Here is an 8,161-nt window from a genome sequence, read left to right as displayed (position 1 = left end):
TTAGAGTTTTGACAGTGTTGTCGTAGATGCTGCTGTTGAAGTTCGTTCCCATTTCATCTCGGGTGGGGTTTGGGATTCAGCTGGAGTAGGTGGGGGGTGACGATGTCCTCTGGGTCCCTCTCTCTGGCCCGGTCTGGCCAGGACATCTCTCAGGATCAGGAAGACGAAGAGTCCCAAGGATGGTGTGCGTGGCAGACCTGATGGTGAATCTGGCTCCAGTAGCTTCTGTTGTTCTTCCTCATTCCCCCCCCCCCAGTCTTTCTTGAAGGACCCCAAAGGGATTGATGGGTGGAATAGCCCATCCCCTCGCTATTTTGTTCATCAATTAGGCCTAGTTTCCAACAGACAATTTGGATTCACTGATTTCCAGCCCCACACTTCTCTTGTTTACCAGACATGATCTTAACACAGGCCTTGAGTGATATCAGGAGGCCTTTTGTTTGGACTAATTCAGTCTTTCTGTCTCCCTTTCCCACCTTTTCCCATCAACCTTTGTTATTGTAGGTCGTTGTGACAGCTTAAGAACTTTCATATGCTTTTTACAGTTGAGCTCACAGAGGGTGAATTTGTCGACCCACTTATCACACCACTGCCCTTCCTCTGCTTGTAGGAGATGGACCTCCTGAAGCTGATGAGGGGGGAGAACAGCACCTTGGTGACCAAATTCATCTTCCTAGGTCTCTCCAGCAACCTGCAGGAGCAGCTCATCCTCTTTGGGGTCTTCACAGCCATCTACCTGGTGGCCCTGATGGGCAACATGCTCATCTTACTGCTGATTAGCCTGGACTCCAGGCTCCACACACTCATGTACTTCCTCCTGGGCAACTTCTCAGTGGTGGACATTGGCTCCACCAGCTCCACCATGCCCAAGATGTTGGCCAATTACCTGTGGCAGGACAAGTCCATCTCATGGACTGGCTGCCTCTCTCAGAAATTCTTCTTCATCTCCTCCGGGGGGATCGAGTGCCTGCTGCTGGGGGTCATGGCCTAGGACCGCTACATTGCCTTCTGTCACCCTCTGCACTACGGCACGTTCATGAGCCGGCGGGCATGCGCCCTGCTGGCTGCAGCACCCTGGGTCATGGGCTTGACCAACTCGGCTGTGCACTCATCCCTGATGTCCATCCTGTCCTTCTGCTGGGGCAATGTCCTCTGCCACTTCTTCTGTGACATCCCCCCACTCTTTCAGCTCTCCTGCTCCAACACCTGGGCCAACCCGGCTATCACCTTCACCTTGAGTGGTGCCGTGATCCTGGGCTCCTTGCTGGGGACCCTGGTGTCCATCCTACCTGTACATTGTGCTGGCCGTCCTCAGGATCCGCACAAGGGAAGGGCACCTCAAGGCCTTCTCCACCTGCACCTCCCACCTGGCCATGGTCAGTCTCTATTTTGACACTATTATGTTCACCTACATCCACCACAACTCCACCTACTCAAAGCATCAGGACCGGGCACAGCCCGTGCTCTATGGCATCGTCACCCCCATGCTCAACCCCATTATCTACAGCCTGAGGAAGAAGCAGATGAAAGGGGCACTCTGAAAATCCCTGGCTAGGAGCTAGGCAGGTGAAGGGAAGTTGCAGTTGCCTGGGAACCAGGACTCCTGGGTTCTATGTCTGTTTCTGGGAGCGGAGTGGGGATTAGAAGGTTAGATTTGGGGGGCATGAAGTCAGGACTTCTGGGTTCTATTCCAGCTCTGGTAGGGGTGTGGAGTCTAATGGATAAAGCATGGAGATGTGAGAGTGAGGATTCCTAAGTTCCACACCCAGTTGAGGGGAAAACTCAGTGTGTGTATGTGTATACACAAGGGATTGTTATTCCAGGTGCCAAAGCTGAAAGGTTTTTTTTCTGTTTTTGTCTGATTATTTTCCAGTTTTCAGCAGGATTGGGTGTAACATTTTGTGGTTTGGGGCAAAATAGTTTGTTTTTTCTTTGCTGAAAACCTTTAAAAAAATCTTAAAAAGTCCATTTTCAGTTTTTAGACCATAAGTCAACAATTTCCGAGTCATTTTCCCACTGGGAGGAAGAATGGGTAGCGCAGCATCATGACAAACACTCCCACTTGTTCCTGCCTCAGTTGTTGAAATTTGTAGCTGGAAAACCTCAGTCCAAGATGCTTGCCAAGGATCCCAGAGTGGTATATCCATAGTTTATGTGTATCATCTCCTGTTATGAAGCTGTTTTGCTAACTGCAGAAATCTCAGAACTGGTTGAAAAATACCAATTATTTTCACAGGAAATAAATAAACAAATAAATAAATAAATAAAAGGTTTGTTTTGTAAAAAAAATTCCACAAAAATTGTTTGGGGTTTTTTGTTTGGTTGGGTTTTTGCAACAAAAATAAACGCCCCTGTCATAACTATAAAGGGGAAGGGTAACAGCTCTCCTGTGTACAGTACTATAAAATCCCTCCTGGCCAGAGACTCCAAAATCCTTTTCCCTGTAAAGGGTTAAGAAGCTCAGGTAACCTAGCTGACACCTGACCCAAAGGACCAATAAGGTGACAAGATACTTTCAAATCTTGGCGGGGGGGAAGGCTTTTGTTTGTGCTCTTTGTTTTGGGGGTTGTTCGCTCTTGGGACTGAGAGGGACCAGACATCAATCCAGGTTCTCCAAATCTTTCTGAACAAGTCTCTCATATTTCAAACTTGTAAGTAAACAGCCAGGCAAGGCGTGTTAGTTTATCTTTGTTTTCTCAACTTGTAAATGTACCTTTTACTAGAGTGTTTCTCTCTGTTTGCTGTACTTTGAACCTGAGGCTAGAGGGGGGTCCTCTGAGCTCTTTAAGTTTGATTACCCTGTAAAGTTATTTTCCCATCCTGATTTTACAGAGAGGATTTTTACCTTTTTCTTTAATTAAAAGCCTTCCTTTTATGAACCTGATTAATTTTTCCTTGTTTTTAGATCCAAGGGGGTTGGATCTTGATCCACCAGGAGTTGGTGGGAGGAAGGAGGGGGGATGGTTAATCTCTTCTTGTTTTAAGATCCAAGGGGTTTGGATCTGTATTCACCAGGGAATTGGTGAAGGTCTCTCAAGGCTACCCAGGGAAGGGAATTAGCTTTGGGATGGTGGCAGCGGACCAGATCTAAGCTGGTAGTTAAGCTTAGAAGTTTTCATGCAGGCCCCCAAATTTGTACGCTAAAGTTCAAAGTGGGGAAGCAGTCTTGGCATGGTGGCAGAGGTGGGATCATTTTAAACCAAAAGCCAGTAAGATTTTTTTAATCCTTCTAGCTGCTTGTAAAGCAGAGCTGAAGGTAGATGCATATCTTATCTCTCCTTGCCTGAAGGCAGAGGTGTTAAGTTTTTTTAACAAGGGTCTTTGTTAAGAGAAGGGTTCAATCAGTGAGCAAACAACTGGTAAAAGGAATGTACAAGCTGAATTGTTTTTTTTTTTCCTTTCTACTCAGGGATAGCCAGTTAGAAAGTCTCTGTTACCTCAGCAGCAGTCTGAGCTGATTGCATCCCAGTTTCAGTCAACTGCAGAGGAGTGTGGCCCAGGACAAGAAAACAAGAAAATGACTACCAAAGAAGTAGCTAACAAAATAGAACCGGCCAGACTAGAAGCAGAAGAAAATGAAAAAAAAACATCAGAGACTGCTTCAATTAAAAAAACTCGAGCAAGAAGCTGAAGAGAAAGCCAAAGAGGAGGCCCACAAGAGAGCTATGAAGCTGAAAGAAAAAGAGATGGAGCAGAGAGAAAGAGAAGAGAAAGCCAAAGAGGATGCCCACAAGAGAACTATGGAGCTACGAGAAAAAGAGATGGAGCATGAACTGGAATTAGCACGGGCTAGGCCGGCTATACCAGCCAATTCTAACAACCCCTCTCCAGGTACCCCTTCCCATCCCAGAAAATTCCCCACCTACAAGGCAGGTGATGATACTGAGGCCTTCTTAGAAAATTTTGAAAGGGCCTGCCTTGGATATAGCATCACTACAGACCAGTACATGGTAGAGCTGAGGCCACAGCTCAGTGGACCATTAGCAGAGGTGGCGGCTGAAATGCCTAAGGAACACATGAACAGTTATGAACTTTTTAAAAACAAGGCCAGACTCAGAATGGGGCTAACACCCGAGCATGCCCGTCGGCGGTTCAGAGCCCTAAGGTGGAAACCAGACGTGTCATTTACCCGACATGCCTATCACATTGACAAAAATTGTGATGCCTGGGTATCAGGAGCAAATGTTAAATCTCTGGAAGATCTGGTTTCCCTAGTAAAAATGGAACAGTTTTTAGAGGGTGTTCCTGAGGAAATAGAAGGGAGGAGGTGGCAGAAAAGAAAAAAACTAGTAGCAGTTGGAGTGAATATCAGAAGGGGCAAGCCGAAACAAACCCTTACCACCGGGGACAACCCAAGGCCCCACCCACATCCCAAGGGAAACCCCAGACGCCTTCTCACCCCACCACACCAGTCTCCACCAACCAACATCGCCCCGGTGATACCTTAGCAGGGCGATGTTTTAAATGTAATGAACTGGGACATATAAAGGCTCACTGCCCCAAGAACCCCAACCAATTACAGTTCATTATACCACAATCACACCAAAGATCCCCAGATGCCTCTCTCATACCCTCGGAGCGAAGGGAAACCTTGAGAGTGGGCGGAAAAAAGGTTATCGCTTGGAGGGACACTGGGGCACAAGTGTCAACTATCCACCAATCCCTAGTGGACCCCAAACTCATCAACGCGGAGGTTCCAGTGACAATTCAACCCTTCATGTAACAGTCTGTAACCTTGCCTACAGCCAAGTTGCCTGTCCAGCACAAGGGCTGGTCAGGAATGGGGACTTTTGCAGTCTATGACAATTATCCCATCCCCGTGCTGCTGGTGGAAGACTTGGCCAACCATGTGAAGCTAGCCAAGAGGGTGGGAATAGTCACCCGCAGTCAGACTAAGCAAGCTTTCACCCCCATCCCTGTTCCTGAGCCGTCCACCAGGGCCCCGTCTGTGTTACCAGAGACCCATACAAAGGTGGTGGAACCGGATCCCCTGCCAATGACTGCAACAGCAGTAGTGGATCCAATCCCAGAGACCCAGCCAAAGCCAGTCCCATAACCGGAACTGGTAATGCGACCAGCAACAGAACCATCGCCAGGACTGAGTCCAGCGCTTGCAAACCCATCTCCCACTCCAACGCCAGAGGGCACCAGCGAGCCTGACCTGGCAGAAGCAGCAGATAACCCTACCCAAGAGGCTCAGCCAGAGCCTGAAATACCACATAGTGCACCAGCGGACAGCGGTTCACAGTCAATGGAAACAGTCCCAGCACCTGCTTCGCTTCCAGAGGGACCAAGCCCCAGTCCACAGTCCAAGGAGGAACTGATGTCTGCAGCATCAAGGGAACAGTTCCAGGCTGAGCAGGAAGCAGATGACAGCCTTCAGGAAGCTTGGGCAGCGGCACGGAGCACCCCACCGCCTCTCAGCTCTTCTAACCGATCCCGGTTTGTTGTAGAACAAGGACTTTTATACAAGGAGACTCTTTCTGGTGGGCACCAGGAAGACTGGCATCCTCAAAGACAGTTGGTAGTTCCCACTAAGTATCGGGTAAAGCTCTTGAGCTTAGGCCATGATCATCCCAGTGGCCATTCTGGGGTAAACAGAACCAAAGACCGGTTGGGGAAGTCCTTCCACTGGGAGGGAATTGGAAAGGACGTTGCTAATTATGTCCGGTCTTGTGAGGTGTGCCAACGAGTGGGAAAGCCCCAAGACCAGGTTAAAGCCCCTCTCCAGCCACTACCCATAATTGAGGTCCCATTTCAGCGAGTAGCTGTGGATATTCTGGGTCCTTTCCCAAAGAAGACACCCAGAGGAAAGCAGTACATACTGACTTTCATTGATTTTGCTACCCGATGGCCGGAAGCAGTACCCTTAAGCAACACCAGGGCTAAAAGTGTGTGGCAGACATTAGCAGACATTTTTGCCAGGGTAGGTTGGCCATCCGACATCCTTACCGATTCGGAAACTAATTTCCTGGCAGGGACCATGAAAAACATGTTGGAAGCTCATGGGGTGAATCACTTGGTTGCCACCCTCTACCACCATCAAACCAATGGCCTGGTGGAGAGGTTTAATGGAACTTTGGGGGCCATGATATGTAAATTCGTAAATGAACACTCCAATGATTGGGACCTAGTGTTGCAGCAGTTGCTTTTTGCAGACAGGGCTGTACCACATCCCAGTTTAGGGTTTTCAGCATTTGAACTTGTGTATGGCCGTGAGGTTAAGGGGCCATTATAGTTGGTGAAGCAGCAATGGGAGGGGTTTACGCCTTCTCCAGGAAGTAACATTCTAGACTTTGTAAGCAACCTACAAAGCACCCTCCGACACTCTTTAGCCCTTGCTAAAGAAAACCTACAGAATGCTCAGGAAGAGCAAAAGGCCTGGTATGATAAACATTCCAGAGAACGGTCCTTCAAAGTAGGAGACCAAGTCATGGTCTTAAAGGCGCTCCAGGCCCATAAAATGGAAGCGTCGTGGGAAGGACCATTCACGGTCCAGAAGTGCCTAGGAGCTGTTAACTATCTCATAGCCTCCCCCACCTCCAACATAAAGCCTAAGGTATACCATGTTAATTCTCTTAAGCCCTTTTATTCCAGAGAATTAAACGTTTGCCAGTTTACAGCCCAGGAAACAGATGACGCAGAGTGGCCTGAAGGTGTCTACTACGAAGGATAAAGGGACAGTGGCGTGGAAGAGGTGAACCTCTCCGCGACCCTTGGATGTCTGCAGCGACAGCAGATCAAGGAGCTGTGCACAAGCTTTGCACCAATTTTCTCAGCCACTCCAGGACGGACCGAAGGGGCATACCACTCCATTGACACAGGTAATGCTCACCCAATTAGAACCCCACCCTACCGGGAGTCACCTCATGCCCAAACTGCTATACAAAGGGAGATCCAGGACATGCTACTGATGGGTATAATCCGCCCCTCTAATAGTGCATGGGCATCTGCAGTGGTTCTAGTTCCCAAACCAGATGGGGAAATACGCTTTTGCGTGTACTACCGTAAGCTAAATGCTGTAACTCGTCCTGACAACTATCCAATGCCACGCACAGATGAGCTATTGGAGAAATTGGGACATGCCCAATTCATCTCTACTTTAGACATAACCAAAGGGTACTGGCAAGTACCACTAGATGAACCCGCTAAGGAAAGGTCAGCCTTCGTCACCCAGGCAGGGGTGTATGAATTCAATGTACTCACTTTTGGATTGCGAAATGCACCTGCCACCTTCCAAAGACTTGTATATGGTCTCCTAATGGGATTGGGAGAATCTGCAGTTGCCTACCTCGATGATGTGGCCATTTTTTCTGATTCATGGACAGAACACCTGAGCACCTGGAAAAAGTCTTCGAGCGCATCCAGCAGGCAGGACTAACTGTTAAGGCTAAAAAGTGTCAAATAGGCCAAAACAGAGTGACTTACCTGGGGCACCAGGTGGGTCAAGGAACTATAAATCCCCTACAGGCCAAAGTGGATGCTATCCAAAAGTGGCCGGTTCCAAAGTCAAAGAAACTGGTCCAATCCTTGTTAGGCTTGGCTGGATATTATAGGCGATTTGTACCACACTACAGCCAAATCGCTGCCCCGCTGACTGACCTAACCAGAAAGAAACAGCCAAATGCAGTTCAGTGGACTGATGAGTGTCAAAAGGCCTTTCACCAGCTTAAGGCAACCCTCATGTCTGACCCTGTGCTAAGGCCCCCTGACTTTGACAAACCGTTCCTAGTAACCACAGATGCATCCGAGCGAGGCGTGGGAGCAGTTTTAATGCAGGAAGGACCGGATCAAGAATTCCATCCTGTCGTGTTTCTCAATAAGAAACTATCTGAGAGGGAAAGCCACTGGTCAATCAGCGAAAAGTAATGCTACGCCATTGTGTACGCGCTGGAAAAGCTACTCCCATATGTTTGGGGACGGCATTTCCAACTACAAACAGACCATGCTGCGCTACAGTGGCTTCATACCGCCAAGGGGAATAACAAAAAACTTCTTCGGTAGAGGTTAGCTCTCCAAGATTTTGATTTTGAAATACAACACATTTCAGGGGCTTCTAACAAAGTGGCTCATGCACTCTCCTGGGAAAGTTTCCCAGAATCAACTGGTTAAAAATTGTTCTTGGAATGTGGAACATATTGTTAGTTTTTATATAATCAGT

General features: G+C 48.2%; 1 pseudogene; it reads left to right on the top strand.

Annotated features, from left to right (window-relative positions):
* The first annotated feature begins 613 nt into the window (after window positions 1–613).
* On the top strand, window positions 614–1,562 carry LOC135974623 (olfactory receptor 5AR1-like; annotated as a pseudogene).
* Window positions 1,563–8,161: the final 6,599 nt, after the last annotated feature.

The sequence above is a fragment of the Chrysemys picta genome, chromosome 12 (genome assembly GCF_011386835.1).
Source record: "Chrysemys picta bellii isolate R12L10 chromosome 12, ASM1138683v2, whole genome shotgun sequence".
Taxonomy (NCBI): domain Eukaryota; kingdom Metazoa; phylum Chordata; order Testudines; family Emydidae; genus Chrysemys; species Chrysemys picta.
This window is presented reverse-complemented; position numbering and strand designations above follow the sequence as displayed.